The sequence below is a fragment of the Rattus norvegicus genome, chromosome 10 (assembly GCF_036323735.1).
Source record: "Rattus norvegicus strain BN/NHsdMcwi chromosome 10, GRCr8, whole genome shotgun sequence".
Lineage (NCBI taxonomy): Eukaryota > Metazoa > Chordata > Mammalia > Rodentia > Muridae > Rattus > Rattus norvegicus.
In genome coordinates, this window is record NC_086028.1 from 28,777,761 (window position 1) to 28,793,953 (window position 16,193).

General features: G+C 43.8%; 1 protein-coding gene and 1 long non-coding RNA gene across 6 annotated transcripts in view; one reads left to right on the plus strand and one right to left on the minus strand.

Moving 5' to 3' along the window:
* The window catches only part of Adra1b (adrenoceptor alpha 1B), a 118,371-nt gene that overhangs the window by 21,300 nt on the left and 80,878 nt on the right, over window positions 1-16,193 (minus strand). The window lies entirely within an intron of this gene.
* Window positions 1-16,193, plus strand: part of LOC108352076 (uncharacterized) — an 86,361-nt gene that overhangs the window by 1,349 nt on the left and 68,819 nt on the right. For all 3 annotated transcript variants that reach the window (XR_005490142.2, XR_005490141.2, XR_005490143.2), the window contains exon 2: window positions 809-944. This is a non-coding gene — a long non-coding RNA (uncharacterized LOC108352076). The remainder of the gene's footprint in view (window positions 1-808; window positions 945-16,193) is intronic.

Below are 16,193 nucleotides of genomic sequence, written 5' to 3' on the forward strand. Positions count from 1 at the left end.
TCTCAAAAAATAGGAAAAGATGACGGGAGAGAGACAGGTGACATATCAGTGGAAAGCACTTGTTGCTCTTGCAAAGAACCTAGGTTCTGTTTCCGGCACCCACAGGGTGGTTCAAAACCATTTGTAAATCCAGTTCTAAGGGATAGAACATCTCCAGCATCTATGAGTGCCAGGCATGTGCACCATATATGTACATACGTTTTAGTAAAACATTAACATGTATACAAATAATAAATCATAAAAAACGTGCAAGAGAGGAAAAAGATATTTATGGCAAGCTCAGTCTCTGAGGAGATAAAACATGTTCGCTATAATTTAGAGATTATGTAGTGTATGACTGTATCGAAGTATCCCATTGTATCCCATTACTACAGACTTTATGTTTTTATGTTTCATTGAAAAAAAAATCAATGAAAAAGCCCCTGAAATTCCTGATCATTATGGTTTAAGGGTTGCTCACAGATGGGCAGTGTTCTGGAGGGAGGGGCCTGGGATACAATTCCTTCCTCAGCTGGCAGGCTGTAGGATAGATACAGAGCTGGGTGGGTTTTCTGTGGCCACACGAGACTCTCTGAGCGTTTCAGTGAAAACTCTATTTGTTATAGAACATGTTATGTATAAATGTGTCACTCAGACACCAGTAAGGGGCACTCCTCTTGAAAAGTAGGTGAGATTGTCTCCTAGGTCCCTTCTCCACAGTCTTTCAATTTAAAGCCTCCCCCTCCCCCCCGCCACAGCCCCATAGACTCTCAGGATTCCTGGGGGTTGTCTGACCTCAGCCTGGTCTTTCTGGCCTCTTTGTTTCCAGGTTCTTGATGATCGCTTTGCTTATATCCCATGTGGCAATGGTCCCTGGAGGGAAGAATCTCTCACACCATGCTTAGTGTATGGATCCTGAACTTAATAGCTTACAACGATAACTCTTGGTGTGACCGAATTGAGAGGTGAGGCCTTTGGGGACTCAGTGTGAAGGTGGGATCCTCAAAAATAAGAAGGCTACCCTTATAAGTAGGACTCTAGAGGGGGCAGGGAAGGGATTGCTTAGTATCTATAACAGCCTGGCTTCCATCCCAAGCATATCAAAAAATTAGGGGTCTCCAGAGAACTCGCTTACCCTCCATGTGAGGATAGAACAGTCAACTTGCTATCTGGAGGAGGCCAATAAAAAAGAGCTGGATTGTACTGATGAAATAAAACCCCAAAGTCAGAGAGATGGCTCGGTGGTCCACTCGTTGCTCTTGTAGAATACGCAAGTTTAGTATGCATATGGTGGCTCATAACTTTCTGTAACTCTAGTTCTAAGGGATCTGATGCCCTTACAGGAGCCAGATATCCATGAGATACATATCTATCTATCTATCTATCTATCTATCTATCTATCTATCTATATGTATATATGTGTATATATATATATATATATTTGCAGGCAAAACACACATACAATGAAATAAAGAATTAAAAAGAGAAACAAAAACCCATCTTTACTCAAAATCAATCAACCTAACAGTTCTGGCCTATGGTTCTTGGAGCAGTCTGAGGGGACTGAGACACAAAACATATTGAGAAGCTGCTGGATGTTGGACTCCCTGGCCTGCTCATCCTCTCCCATCTCTGTTCTTCTGTTGTCTCTGGAAGGTTCGAATTATTATTTTTGAGACAGGGTTCTATGCAGCCCAGGCTGGCCCCAAACTTACTGTGTGGCCAAGAATGGCCCTGAACTCCCTCCTGATCTTCCTCCCTTGACCCCTAAAGCACTGGGATTCTATTCTCAAATGGGCTTTTGGATGTTGGCTTTTGGACTGTCGGTGTCAGCAGGAAGTCCCCAGGCTTTGCAGTGAGCCTCAGTCGAACATCTCCTAGACACCTGCAGCTGGTTGAGCATTTAATCAGGGAGATTAATATTGATCCTGGAATCAAGAAGATTTCACTGATTATTTTGTTCAGCATTCCCAGGCTTAGGAGGCGAGCACCATAATTATGTGTAGTTTACATATTAACAACAGCCACAATAGAAAACATCAGCTCAGCTATTAAGCAAGTTGTTCAAAACCGCCCAGTGGCAAACATGGGGTTCATACCCATATACCGTGCACATGCCTGGCACTCATAGATGCTGGAGATGTTGTGTCCTTAGAACTAGATTTACAAATGGTTTTGAACCACCCTGTGGATGCCGGAAACAGAACCTAGGTCCTTTGCAAGAGCAACAAGTGCTCTTCACTGATATGTCACCTGGAAAGACCAGGTACCTATGACCCCCTTCTACCCTCGTCTCTTTTAGTCGAGAGCCATGGTTTCCATCCTTCCCAATGCTTTGATACTTTAATACAGTTTGATACTGTAAGTTTGATACTTTTTTTAAAAAAGATTTATTTTTATGAGTACACTATAGCCATCCACAGACATACCAGAAGAGGGCATCGGATCTCATTACAGATGGTTGTGAGCCCCCATGTGGTTGCTGGGAATTGAACTCAGGACCTCTGGAAGAGCAGTCGGTGCAAGCAGTCTCTGGCCCAAGTTTGCTACTTTTATGAATCACAATGTAGATAGATATCCGATATGCACGATATTGATATTTGACCTCTGTGAAAAGGGTTGTTCAACCCCCAAAGGGTTTGCAACCTACACATTGAGAACCTCTGCTTCTAGAGACTTGTATGCCCTGTGGAACATTTGATATGGGGGTGTCTGGGAAAGAACCAGAGGTACTGATAACACACAGCGAAGGAGCGACTTACGGAAGACTGCTTGGCAGTGAGGCAGTTTTTTGCTGCTTTTGCTTTCAAAACGTGTTTCATCTTTGAAAATGTTGGCGAGATGGATTGGAACGGCAGGGCAGAGTACCTGCTTCACCCGAGAAGGCATAAGAGCAACTGAATAAGTGTGTTTCAGTAAGGCCTATAGTTTAGGAAGGCTGTTTAGCTCCTGAGAGGAGCCTGAGTTCCCGATTTCAGAGGTAGGGAGCAGGTACAGACCCTCACAATACTTAGAAACATTCTTTGTGATGGCTACTCTTGCTTATCAACCTAACGGAGCATGGACTCACAGAGGAGATCAGTGTCCGGGCATGCCCGCAAGGGGTCATCTAGACTGCTAACTTGGGAGGAGACCTACCCCTAGCTGGTGGTAACACTCTTCTTGGATACTGGACTGAACGAGATGGAGAAAAGCAAGCTGAGTACCAGCAATCGTTACTCTTTACTTCCTGCCTGTGGATGCTGTGGGACTAAGCTGCCCCAAGCTACCTGGTGTCACAATCAATGGAGCCCTGGCACGGTGAGCCAAAACAAACCACTCCAACACCCAGTTGCTTTTGTCAGGTGTGTTGCCGTAGCAACAAGGCAAGTCACTGGTTCATGATGAGAAGATGCTGTTCCGATCCAAATAACAACAAAGCAACAACAAGATCAGTTACCATCAACTTTAGCAGGCAGGTGCTCTGACTAACCTCATTATGCATCATCCTGTTCAGTACTCAAAAAGTTATATGTGGGAGCTACTATTAATTGTTCCCATTTCACAGATTTATTTTTTGTTAGTTTCTTTGTGATATGAGGATTTGAACTTAGGGGTTCACACACTCCAGCTAAGCATTCTATCACACAGCTATATCCCCAGCCCTGTTTTTGACTTTTATTTTGAGGCAAGGTCTCACCAAGCTGCCCAGCTGCCCTCAAATTTTTGATCCTCCAGCTTCAGTTCCCTGACTAGCAGAGATTACAGGCTTACGTCACCAGGCTCAGCTCCCTTCACAGATGTTAAGGTAGAGAGGTAATTTCTGAAGACCCAAGTCAACAATCTTCTGTTCCCATCTTCTGTGGTTTCTATGTACGACTCTAGTACTAAGGTATCAAGGAAGTTTTAGAAAGTAGTGTGAATTGGTGCAACGACCGTGGAAATCAGTGTGGAGATTCCTCAAAACACTGGAGATAGGTGAATCACATGACTGAGCTATACCTCTTGTGATGGTTTGTATATGCTTGGCCCAGGGAGTGACACTGTTAGAAGGTTTGGCTCTGTTGGAGTAGGTGTGGCCAAGTTGGAGTAGGTGTGTCACTGTGGATGTGGGCTTTTTCTTTTTTCTTTTTTTTTCTTTTTTCTTTTTTTCGGAGCTGGGGACCGAACCCCAGGGCCTTGCGCTTGCTAGGCAAGTGCTCTACCACTGAGCTAAATCCCCAACCCCGGATGTGGGCTTTAAGACCTCATCCTAGCTGCTTGGGAATCAGTGTCTGCTAGCAGCCTTCAGATGAAGATATAGAACACTCAGCTCCTCCTGCACCAAGCCTGCCTGGATGCTGCCGTGCTCCTGCCTTGATGATAATGGACTGAACCTCTGAACCTGCAAGCCAGCCCAATTAAATGTCCTTATGAGAGTTGGCTTGGTCATGGTGTCTGCTCACAGCAGTAAAACCCAAACCAAGGCACCTCTCTTGGGCATAGACCCAAAGGACTCTATTCTTCGGATACAGAGACATATGCTCAGCCATGTTCATAGCCCATTTCATAATATCTAGGACATGGAAACTGCCTAGATGCCCAGCAGCTGAAGAAGCTAATAAAAATGTGTTACCTGTATACAGTGAAGTCATATTCAGCTGCAAATAATAAACAAATAAAATTGTGGAATTTGTAGGTAAATGGATAGAGCTGGGAAACATTATATTGAGTGACTTCATCCAGATCCAGAAAGACAAACATCTCATGCTCCCAAACTCATGTGAGGATCCTAGTGTGGGATCTTTAGACTGTGTGTTTTCTCTCTGGGTATGTGTTGAGCAAAGGGGCCACTGGTGAACATGAGAAAGAAAGAGCTTAAGGTAGGTGGGGGATGGTAGAACATGGGGAAGGAGGGGAAATAATGGTGAGGGAGGTTTAAGTAGGGAAAGTGATGGGAGGGTAGGATATAGAAGGGGACAAGGGGAGGTGTAACTCACACTAAGGATGTCTGAAAAAGCCAAGTGGAAACCTATTTTAAAAGTTCGCCACCCCTCCTCCTTTCCTATTTTCACAAAGGAGTTGAAATGGAGTCACCCTACACAGAGTCTAATACTCCTTCCAGAGATGTGGGTTGGCAAATAAAAAGTCCAACGTCAGGTGTGGAATAGTATCCTTTGAGTTGTGGTTAGGAGTCTCCTGGAGAACATTCCCCCACCCCTAAAAACCAATAGCAATATAGATGATTACCACCACTCTTGGCTGCCCACCGGAAGTCTATGGTAAAGCTCTATGCTGAAGACACCAGAGGCTTTGCATATAGAGAAAGCAAAATAGGCAAAGAGAAAGGAGAGAGAACTGGGTGGACATGTAACTGTAGGCACTTGGGAAGTGGAAGCAGGAGGATTAGAAGCTTGAGGCTTTCAAAGACCCAAAACAAAAGGTAGAATTGAACCCACAAAGGAATGTATATAACGGAGGGGTGGGGGAGCCACGTTAGGGTATGACTGTGTTAGTTTTCAGATAACCTTTCTTCTCAAGAAAATTGGGAGAAACTATTTAGAATTGAAAAAATCATTTTTGCCCCTGTTCAGACTTCACAGACTGGGGTGCACATGAAGGTGGAGAGACCAGGGATGTTTAAGTTGCAGATTTTTCTGCAGATTGGCAATGCCATGAAAGAGAACCAGAGGATAGCACAAGGTGTGTCGGTAGAATGGAGAAAGGGAAGAGAGATGGAAAGTTGGAACTGAGGTGCTGTTAAAAAGATCCCATAATCCTTGTTCCCATCACTTTCTTCTCGTATTTTTGACTTGGATAAAAGGGTCTTGCGTACAATGAGACCTGAATGGTGGCTGTGGTTGGGCGGTGAAGCCAGGGCATTTTGGATTTCAGTCTGAGAAGTTACTGCATTCTGTTTACTGGTGGTCTATTTTTCCTGTTCAAATGTAACATAACTCTGCTCTGGGTCACTCCAAAGGACTTACTTACGTCAGCTTGCTAACTTTTCTGTCTGCTTCCTTCCTTGCAGTCCCAACCCGATGTTCAACCCCAAACCTAACAATGCCACTGAGCCTCAATGGCTCATTCTGAAAAATGGCCCTATTTCTTCCAGAGGTGCATGCTTACAATGAGGGCACACAGAAAAATCCACCTGGCTGCATAGCAGAGGGGACAGGTGACAGGCTGTGTTCTGGTCTTCATTTTCCCTCATGCCTCTCACCCATATTCTAACCCATCGATCATTCTAGGAGGGTTGATAGCAGTCTCTGATGGCTCAAGGTTTTGCAAATGCCAACAGAGTAGGATATAAGGAGAGGACAGCTAAAAGTCCAGCCTGTGAACAAACAAGTTTGGCAAGAGCATCTCAGACTCATTCTTCCGAGGTCGCTTACACGCATGAATGGAGGCAGGCTAGCCCATCTGCTCCGAGCTCTTGCTGGCTTAGGAGAGGACAGTATGACCTTAGGAAAAAGCCTTGACCCGGCCACCTGCCTCTTCGTGCTCCTTTTATAGAACCAGGTGCTTTATTCTGGTCTCTTTGATCTGCATCTTTACCCTATGGATTTGTTAAAGGAAAAGGAGTTTGGTAAAACCAGCATTTGAAGACTGGGTTTATTAGCCCCACTTTCTGTGATGTTAATGCATCAAGCCTCTAAAAAACCCACGTCTGTGAACCACAGAGAAAAAAAGCATGGCCTGATGCTCGGATGTGCAATTTCTTTGTGACTGTTTCGTAGCTTCCGTCAGGCTTTCCAAAGAGCCCTGTACTAAAAAAAGGGGTAAGAACCATTGATTTAAAGAAAATCACTGTTTCAATCAAGAGCCGGTTGTTCACATGCAGGACCAAGCTCTAAGAAAGCCTGGTTTCCATTCCTCTAACGAACAATTCGAAGCTAATAGTGTTGGTTAGGATGCGGGTGAAGGAGACTATTATGCCCTGATTGTGGGAGTATAAATTGGTTCATGATTTCTGGAGGGAAATGGAGAGAGATGGCTGAAAAGCTTTAAAGTATTATGTATGTGAGTTCTCTGGAATGGCAGTTCTGAGAACGTTCCTTAGCAGCTCCTGCTGTTAACTCTGGAGCCAGATTGACAGGTTGAGGCTTAGAGTTATTGTCTCTATCTCAGTAGGGGACTCAGTCCCTCTAAACTACAGATTACTCATCTATGAAATGGAGATATCATCTATCTGTAGAGTTCTTTGGAGGGTTAAATGAAAACATACATGTGAGACACACAGTGTGCATCTAAAGCATGAAAACCCAACAAATAAAAACCCATGTAAAGGCACCTGTGGCCAAGCCTGGTGACCTGAGTTCATTATCTGGGACCCACATAATGAAGGAGAGACTCAAAAAATATTAATTACTGTTTGCATACTAAGATTTGATTGCCATATTATTTATAATGGCTAAAGTTGGAACCAACCTCAGCCATTAAAGTTAAATGACATTTAACCAGTTAAGATTAATGGAGTGAGTATGATCAGAAAAGCATTTGTATATTTATAAAATTTCTATATATGCACACACACACACACACACACACACACACACACACACATATATATATACATATACATGTACACACACACACACACACACACACACACTTATACAGAGGGAAAATTCTCCTCTGAGCAGCCACAGGTTGCTAAACAAAAGTTCAGTGCTAGGTGTGGGACACCTTGCCTTAAATTGTTGGTCAGGATATCCTGGAGACCCTCAAAACAGTATAGGCACTCACCACTGGTCTTGGTTGTCAACAAGAACTTGATAAAATCCTATTGCTGAAGACACCCCATACATTGTTCACTGGGCATGGAAGAATCAAATTGTTATTAACAAGGAAGCTTCTATTTGCCAGCTAGTTATTAACTGAAAGGTTCTATCTAGGCTGTTGTTGGAAAAAAGTTATGAACAGTTGCATCCATCTCTGAATCCTGTGAACCGCAGTAATGACCAGTGTGATGTGGGTACAAGAGTGGCTCAGATGTTATAGAGGTAACCAACTGCTCTCTGAATCCATTCATTCCATTGGAGGACATTGTGCTTGGTGCTGTAAATTTGGCCAGATCCCATGGATAAGAAGCTTACAGGTATCAGCGGTGAACCTTCTATTTTCTTAACTGTACATATTCTAAACTGCCTTCTGTAGTTACATCTCTGTACCCATGGATGAGTGCGGCCCTCAGACACCGTTAGAGGAGTCTATTTGTTCAGTGGGAGGTGATTAATACAGAAACACACAGCTGATCAAAGTGCTGAGGCTAAATGGCAGTGGTGTACACAACCACAAATGGGACTTCTCTCACCTTAAAGTCATTGTGTAAGAGGGAGAAGAAATATTGTAGCAGCCAGAGGCCAGGGAGGACTGGAGTTAAATAGTGTCTTCTGTATATGAACTCAACAGCTGTTGTTGCTTGCCCATGGCTTGCACAAGATCAAGCTAGTCATCACTAAAGCATGGAGGTGGAGGGGCTCATGAATCATGTCCCTATTGAGGAACTATTGGTAGTTGATAGCCTCTAGAAGAGGAAGCTTTAATTTTCTTGAAGGCTGTAGCCTTGTCAGATCAACAACACATTTGTGAGTATATGGGCAGCACAAGTTGGAACTGGTGGGTTATTAAAAATAAATTAGAAAAAGGGTCGTGGAATTGGGAGTGGGTGGTGAGGTGGGGTCATCCTGAGGGGGGACTCAGGGATGATTATGATAAAAAATACCTTGTATGAAATTCTCAAAGAGTTGGTAAATATATTAAAATGTTTGTAGTGTATGGCATTCCACAGAAAAATGGCTCAGTAAAAATTCTAGGCTTTTTGGTGGCTTTATTTGGGGCATGGACTTTTGTGATATTCACCTTTCTTTCCTGTGTCTTCTAAATCTTCTGTAGTGAACACAGGTAGCTTTTTGCAAGAAGACAAAACTGACTTAATAAAATCATTCTATGAAAAAATGATGACTAATCACTGTTGAGAAATATGTCAGGGCTGTGACCACTTTGGAGCAGGTTTTTTTTTTTCTTATATGAAAAATAAGTTTTGTTTTTGAGGTGGTGGCTTGTTGATTGCCTGGGATGGGGATGGAGCCCTTGATTCTCAAGCCTCAGCTTCCTTATGGCTGGGGTTCTAAATAACAAAGACAAAAAATGCCTTTGTTCAGGTGGTGATGGCAGTCACAGGGAAGCAAGACTCCTTCACTTTCCTGGCTTTCACAAAACCATCTGGTTTGTGAGCCCATGCACTGCAGAGTCCCAGCTAGCTGGACTTTGAAAAGGCATCCCCAGCCCTGGGCTAGAGAGCTGTAATGACTCTAGGGAACCTCCTATGGATTGAAGATGTCAGGGACTATGACATTCAGCTGCGGACATTGGCCTGCAGTCAGGATTCCAAGTTTAATCTTTGTGAAACTGATGCAGGAGCGTGGTTATGCTTGCTAATTAGACAGCAGCAGTGTAATTGATCAAATCAGTTCCTCTCATGACGCAAAGCCAAGGAACTCAGTAACAGCTTGTGCCAGCTTCCAGGTAACCCAAAAGCATGACTCCTCCCTGAGAAGATACTGTTGTCAGTCTGGATTGCCTTGCTAACTGCTGGCTCCTTTCTCAGTGACAGACAATATGGTGCTTTTGCATGACTCTCTCATGGGGTCCGATTCCAGGCTTGGACCATTTAAATAGCGCTCATTCATTCCTTTCCTGGATTTATGGCAAGCATTAAACTTCATCAGCCTTAAAGAGCCATTGCACTCTGAAAGGAAGGATAGCTGGGGGTTCCCTACTGTATTTATGAATGGCTCTGCCGTTAATTGGAAAGCCAACGTATAAAAAAGGGAACAAAAGTGGAAAGCACTGGAGGAAATTGCGCTTATCGAAGCAGCCAAGTATCAGGGCCTGCATTTCTAGTCTGCTTTGTGCAGATCAAAGGAAGAAACGCACAAGAGGCGGCCTTGGTTGAGTGATGTGAGTGTGGGATTTGGGGGATCCAAAGGCTGATCGTAAACTCAGCCTTGCTGTTTGTGAGCCCTGAGAAGAGGGGGCCATGACTTCACCTTTCAGAACCTTGGTTTTCTTATTGGTAGAATGGAGAGAATTAAATCAGCCTCAAAGGGTTGTGAAGATTAATAAGATAACAGAGAAACAGCCAGTGCAGGTCTGGGTAAATATTAGCTTTCTACCCATGTCTTTCCCTCTGAAGAGAGTCATGCAATCCAGTCTTCATTCTGTGTTACGGGCTCATGCATCTCACGATCACAGCCCATGCTGCTGGAGTTCCTAGTTTTGGGTTATTCTTCTGCACAAGGGTCCCTACCAGATTGACAGAGTTTGTGACACATGTATGTGAGCTCTGACTTTCTTTCTTTTTGAAATGTGGTCTCATGGGACATCTGAGTCTGGCCTTCAACTTCCTGGATAGTCCAAGCTAGGCTTGAACTCACCAATCTCCTTCTTTGGTTTCCTTAGTGATGGGATTCTGGTATGTTCCACCCAACAGGGTAAGTTCTGAATCTTAACAGGGGGCTAAACAGAATCCTGGAGTAGGATCTCATGCAAGGTTTGAAAATAGAATACTTGGTATTTTTAATATGACAGTATTAATATATATGTATATATATGAATGTAAAATTAAAATGTTTTTAGATGGCAGTATATGAGAATCCCTATAGGAGAGGCAAGTCAGCTTTCACTGTAAAAGGGAGAATGGCTTAAGTAAGATGGGGAGAACAGATTTGTAGAAAGGTCTTAGCAAACCATGTACAGATACACTAGAAAGGTATATGGTAGAGGTTGGTCTGAAGGTGATATTGTCTCATTTGGACCCATTTCTGTCTCATTTTGGACATTATTTACAGAGACATGCTCACTTGGTAAGAGCGATATACTATGGTCAACATGCTTTTCTGCATTATTCCCACAGCAGAACCTAAGGAAAGAAATAAAGGCTGGAATTCCTCACAAATCTTGGATCATGCTTTTTCCTTAGTGATCCAGATTTTTCTGTTCAAGAGCAGAAGGCCATCTCATGCTGCCATCTTTTCTGCTTGGGCTACTTCTTCAGCTTCTCTAAAGCCTCTACCATCCATTCTCATTTATCCTGAGAGAAGTTTGTTGTTCTTCCTCTTCCCCGACTCCCCTTAACCTTCATAGCTCAGACTGGTCAAACTCATGCAGGCAAAATTGATCTTTAGTTTCTCATCCTCCTGCTTCTATCTCTTGAGTGCTAGAATTGCAGATGTGCACCAACACATCTGGCTTATGTAGTGTCAGGGATCAGACTCAAGGCTTTGCATATCCTAGTTGAACACTTTATCACTAACTCTGCTGTATTCCTAGTCACCACATTTTAATGTTTTTTTGATAGTAGATCTATATTGTAGTTTCAATGTATAGGCACACGTGTTTGAACATTTTTGTTTACTAGCTAGTGTTATTGTTTTGGAAGATTGTGGAACCTTTAGGAAGTGGAGAGTTATTAGAGAAAGTGGGTCAATGTGGGTAGGCCTTGAGGTTTTACACTCATCGTTACTTCCTTTTCCACCAAGATGTGAGAAGGTGGGGAGTCCCAGTAGCACATTCCTGCCACCATGGAGACACCTGTTCCCATGTCTTTCTCTTCAAGATGGAATGTGTTCCCTCAAACCTGTAAGCCAAAGCAAGTCCTCCCTCCTTCCTCCCTTTCTCCCTACCTCCTCCTTTCCTTCCTCTTCCTTCCCTTCCTCCTCCCTTCCTCCCTCCTTCTCTCCCTCCCTCCCTCACTCAAGTCTCATTTTGTTGGATATTTACTCACAGTAATGATAGAAGTAACTCAGGCTACAAGTCTTAATGATCTTTCCTGCCTCCACCTCCCAAATGCTGGCATCACAGGTGCTAGCCAACCCTAGTCCAATGAGGTCTTTGTGAACCAGATTACATTGTTTTGCCTTTCAAGAGACCTCCAGCAACTTTTCTCCTTTCCTTAGAGAAAACTCAAACCTCTTTATCGTGACGTTAGGCATTAGGAGATGTCCATGGCACCTTCTTATCTGACACAATCTGTCCTCCCCCGACCCCCTCTCTCTCTCCCTTCTTCTCTCTCTCCACTGTGCCGCCGTTTTATATGACAGCCACTAGGAACACAAACTCATCTTAGGACCTTTGTATCAGTGGTGTCTGATGCCTGGGATACTGTCCCCTAGATCCCTGCAGGACAGCGCCAAGTCACCCCACCCCGCATCTCTGTGTTTTCTTACTTGCCCCCTCCAGCTCATTAGTTCATTTTTTGTTTGTTTTGTTTTTTTCAGACAGGGTTTCTCTGTGTAGTCCAGGCTGTCCTGGAACTCTTCTGTAGACCAGGGTGGCCTTGAATTCAGAGATCTGCCTGCCTCTGTCTCCTGAGTACTGGGATGAAAGGAACTACCACTGCCCATCTCCTCTTTTGAGCTTTTAAAGTCAGGTCTCAGAATATATATAACCCAGTGTGACAAGAAGCTCACTACTTCTTTTTGTTGTTGTTGCTTTTTCTTTGTCTCATATAGCCAAGGCTTTGGACTGCTGACGTTCCTCCCTCTCCCTCACTGATACTTTTCGATTTATTGGTTTTGCACTTCTTGAGGCGGGGTCAACTCAGGCTAACACTGTACTTGCTAAGTAGCCAAGGCTGGCCTACTTCTTTTTCCTTCCTGTAAGCCTAAGGCTTACAGGCACCCAATATTGGTCTGAGACTTTACTAAATCAAAGTGGGGATCTGAGATCCTTCTGCTCATCCCATCTCTAGAGCACTTCTTACCATCTGGGTGGAGATCTGACTGTGAGGTCCTCAACACCTCTCACTCTCTGAACTGCAGTTTCCACATCTGGAAAGCGAGGCTGGCGAAAAGCCACTCCCATGCCCCCAGGAGTCTTATGAAGTTTAAAGATGATGAGGTGGATGGGCTTTTCAGTGAGCCTTTGATAGACTTACATCCACTGGATACCTCTCTAATTCAGCTATCACAAGCTTGGAATCAATCGTTATTAAGGGCATTTTGACAAAACGGTAACAGGGCCTGTGGAGAGACTGGATTTATCAGCATTATCCTCACGTTTCTTTGGCTAGGTGTCAGTCACAATGTGGTATGGTGTGATGTGTAATGGCTGACGGATAGAGGCCTCTGCTACTTCGGATCATTGATTGAAAGATAGGGTATCTGGATGTGGGAGGATAAGCATCCCTGGGGCATTGCCCTGTGGTCATGTGTGTGGCAACAACACAGCACAACCTTCTGTCCAGGAGAAGGAATGGAGGCCTGGCCTCCTGACCAGGAGATGGGAACCACAAGGAGGCACAGAGACAGAGCTGTAACGAATAGGGCTGTTTGTTCCTGGGACATCCTAAGTAAATTGTTAACTATAGAAATGTCCCACTAACAAAAAGTTAACAAAACATGACCTGCCTCCTACACAAATAGGAGTTTGCACAGGTGAAAGCACACACCAAGAGGTGCTGAAGTAAACCAGCGATTCTTGGACAAAGACTTGACTCAAGGACCTTAGAACTGGCTGAGTGGTAAGGGAGCTATCACCAAGCCTGAGGAAGAGAAATGTCCTGAGAGTTGTCCTCTGACTCATGCGTGTGTTTGTGTGTGTGTGTGTGTGTGTGTGTGTGTGTGTCAATCATGGTGACCTCTTTTAAATCAGGATAGTCAGTAGTGCGTCATCTAAACCAGGAAGAACTGCCGTGAAATAAAGGATACAAGTTATGAGGTACAATTCATTTTAAAAGAATTGATTTACTGCACTATAACTAACATTTTAAAGCTTTCTTATTAGAGTATAGATATACATTGGATCATCCCTGCTGCAGGAATATAATAAATTTTAAAGAACCAAAATACCTAAGCAACATCAGTTACTCCCAGTTGTTAGCTGAGGATTTCCCTCAAGTGCCCAACAATAGCCTAGGCTAGCCCTGAACTCATTTTGTATCCCAGGCTGGCCAGAAGTAGCAATCATCCTGCCTCTGCCTCCCAATTGCAATGATTCCCGGTATGAACCACTGTGCCCGGGTTTCAGGCTTAACTCTTAAGTTTCTCTTAGCCTAGAACTCTCTAGAGCTGAAAGCACACCCATGGGGAGGTTACTCTGGTCAGCACTCTACCGAAGGAGTCCAGACCCGAACATCTAACTCCGGACATTCTAGGTGGTGAGTCAGGCTATGGTGTCCTGCCCGTGTTGCCAGCTGTCACCTTTCCCTCACCTTGTAGCACCTACCTCCAATTTGTTTATGTTTCTGGAACCTTGAACTCAGAGAGGATTGAGGGTCTATTATGTGACTTACTTAGGAAAGGCTTTCTCTTTTTCATGCCTGGGGACAGGAAGAGCTTTGTCTGTCCTTTGATTTGTCACCAGTTTCTCTTTTCCCCTCGGTTTTTTATTCTCTTGTAAGGGGAAAAGGAATATTGTTAAAAGAACACACAGAAGACCACTTTCTCGTGTAGCTGAAATTCCACTATGGTTTTCTTCCAGTGCAGGCAGCTGAATGACTACCACAGCGGGCCTCATTCATATGCCCTCGACCCCTTCCCTCCTGTTCTTAATTCTTACCCATACTTTCCTCCAGCTTTTTCCCTCCGTTCAGATGAGTAGCGCTCTCTCTCTCTCTCTCTCTCTCTCTCTCTCTCTCTCTCTCTCTCTCTCTCTCTGTGTGTGTGTGTGTGTGTGTGTGTGTGTGTGCGCAGTAATCAGCTTTCCTGAAGGGACTTTGCAGCTATAAAGAAGCTTTTGTCACAGATGTCACAGGAAATCAACCAAAGAGTGCCAGACCTCCAGCTGGAGCTGCATAACAGTAAGGTTCAGGGACTCCAGTATCAGGAGAGACATGTGTGGCAAAGTTGGCGAGCTATGTAGCTCTCCCAAGCTTACCTGTTTGTTCTTCTTGAAGGCATTTACTTTTATTATTGTACACACGTGGATAGTGTGTGTGTATGTGTGTGTGTGTGTGTGCCTCCAGGACACATGGAGAAGTCAGGGGACAATTCTGCGGAGAGGTCAACTCTGTCTTTCCAGCTTTTAGATAGATAGGTTCCAGGGGTCAAACTCGGGTCATAGGCTTGTGTGGCCTTTACTGGCTAAGGCATTCTGCTAGACCTAGCTGACCTGCCCAAATAACTGTCTTTTCTGTTTTGTTTCTTCTGATTAAAGCAATATACATGTTTGTCCGAGAACATGATAAAAGAATAAAACCGACTGTAGATGCTTATAGCCACGGTCGTAGTGCTGTACACACACACACACACACACATACACATATTATTCCATAATCAAAGTAGAGAGTGGGGGAGATGGGAGCTGAGGATAGGGGCTTGGAGAAGGGGAGGGAGGAGAACCTGCAGTTGGGATATTAAAAATAGATCGCAAGAACCAGAAGACCAGCACACCTGCTTGAGGCCGTGTCTTCTAGACTTGGCAAAGAAGCTGCACTTGTGAAAGCTCAACAATACGCTTACTTAAAGACCTGTCTTAATGATGCCATGTGGATGGAATGAACTCTCAGGTCCCCACTCCTAGATGAAGGCAATTAATGGCTAGAGAGAGAGAGAGAGAGAGAGAGAGAGAGAGAGAGAATATATCAGTGTCTTAAGGACAACCTCCTTGATAGTTATTCAATAGTAAGTGGTTATCCTTAAACACTGGTATGTATATATATATATATATATATATATATATATATATATATATATATACACATACACACACACATATGTGGCCATAACAATTAACAAAGAAGAGGTCATAAATTTTAGAGGAAGTGGAAGAAGGCATGGGAAGAGTTGAAGAGGGAGAGAAAAGGGTGTGAATGATGTATATTAAATTATCATTTGGGGCTGGGGATTTAGCTCAGTGGTAGAGCGCTTACCTAGGAAGCGCAAGGCCCTGGGTTCGATCCCCAGCTCCGAAAAAAAGAACCAAAAAAAAAAATTATCATTTAACCATCATTAAATCATTAATCATACATTTATCAAATATTTAGCTACAAGTATGTATTAAATTATCAAAATAATAGAAAATTAAATAAAATGAAAAAAGTTCAATGGTATTCTGAAAGGGTGAGAGGGGAGACTTCCTCCAGGACCACCATGATAGGAATAAGGATGGCCGCAATGGGATTTTGTGGTGCAGAGAGAGATGGCTGGACTTCCCATGGGCTATTGAGAACACCTAGCCAGGGTGAAGTAGGTGTGTGAGGGGTGCTGAAAGGAAATCATCAGGAGGCAATGTCAGGTGGATGAAATTGT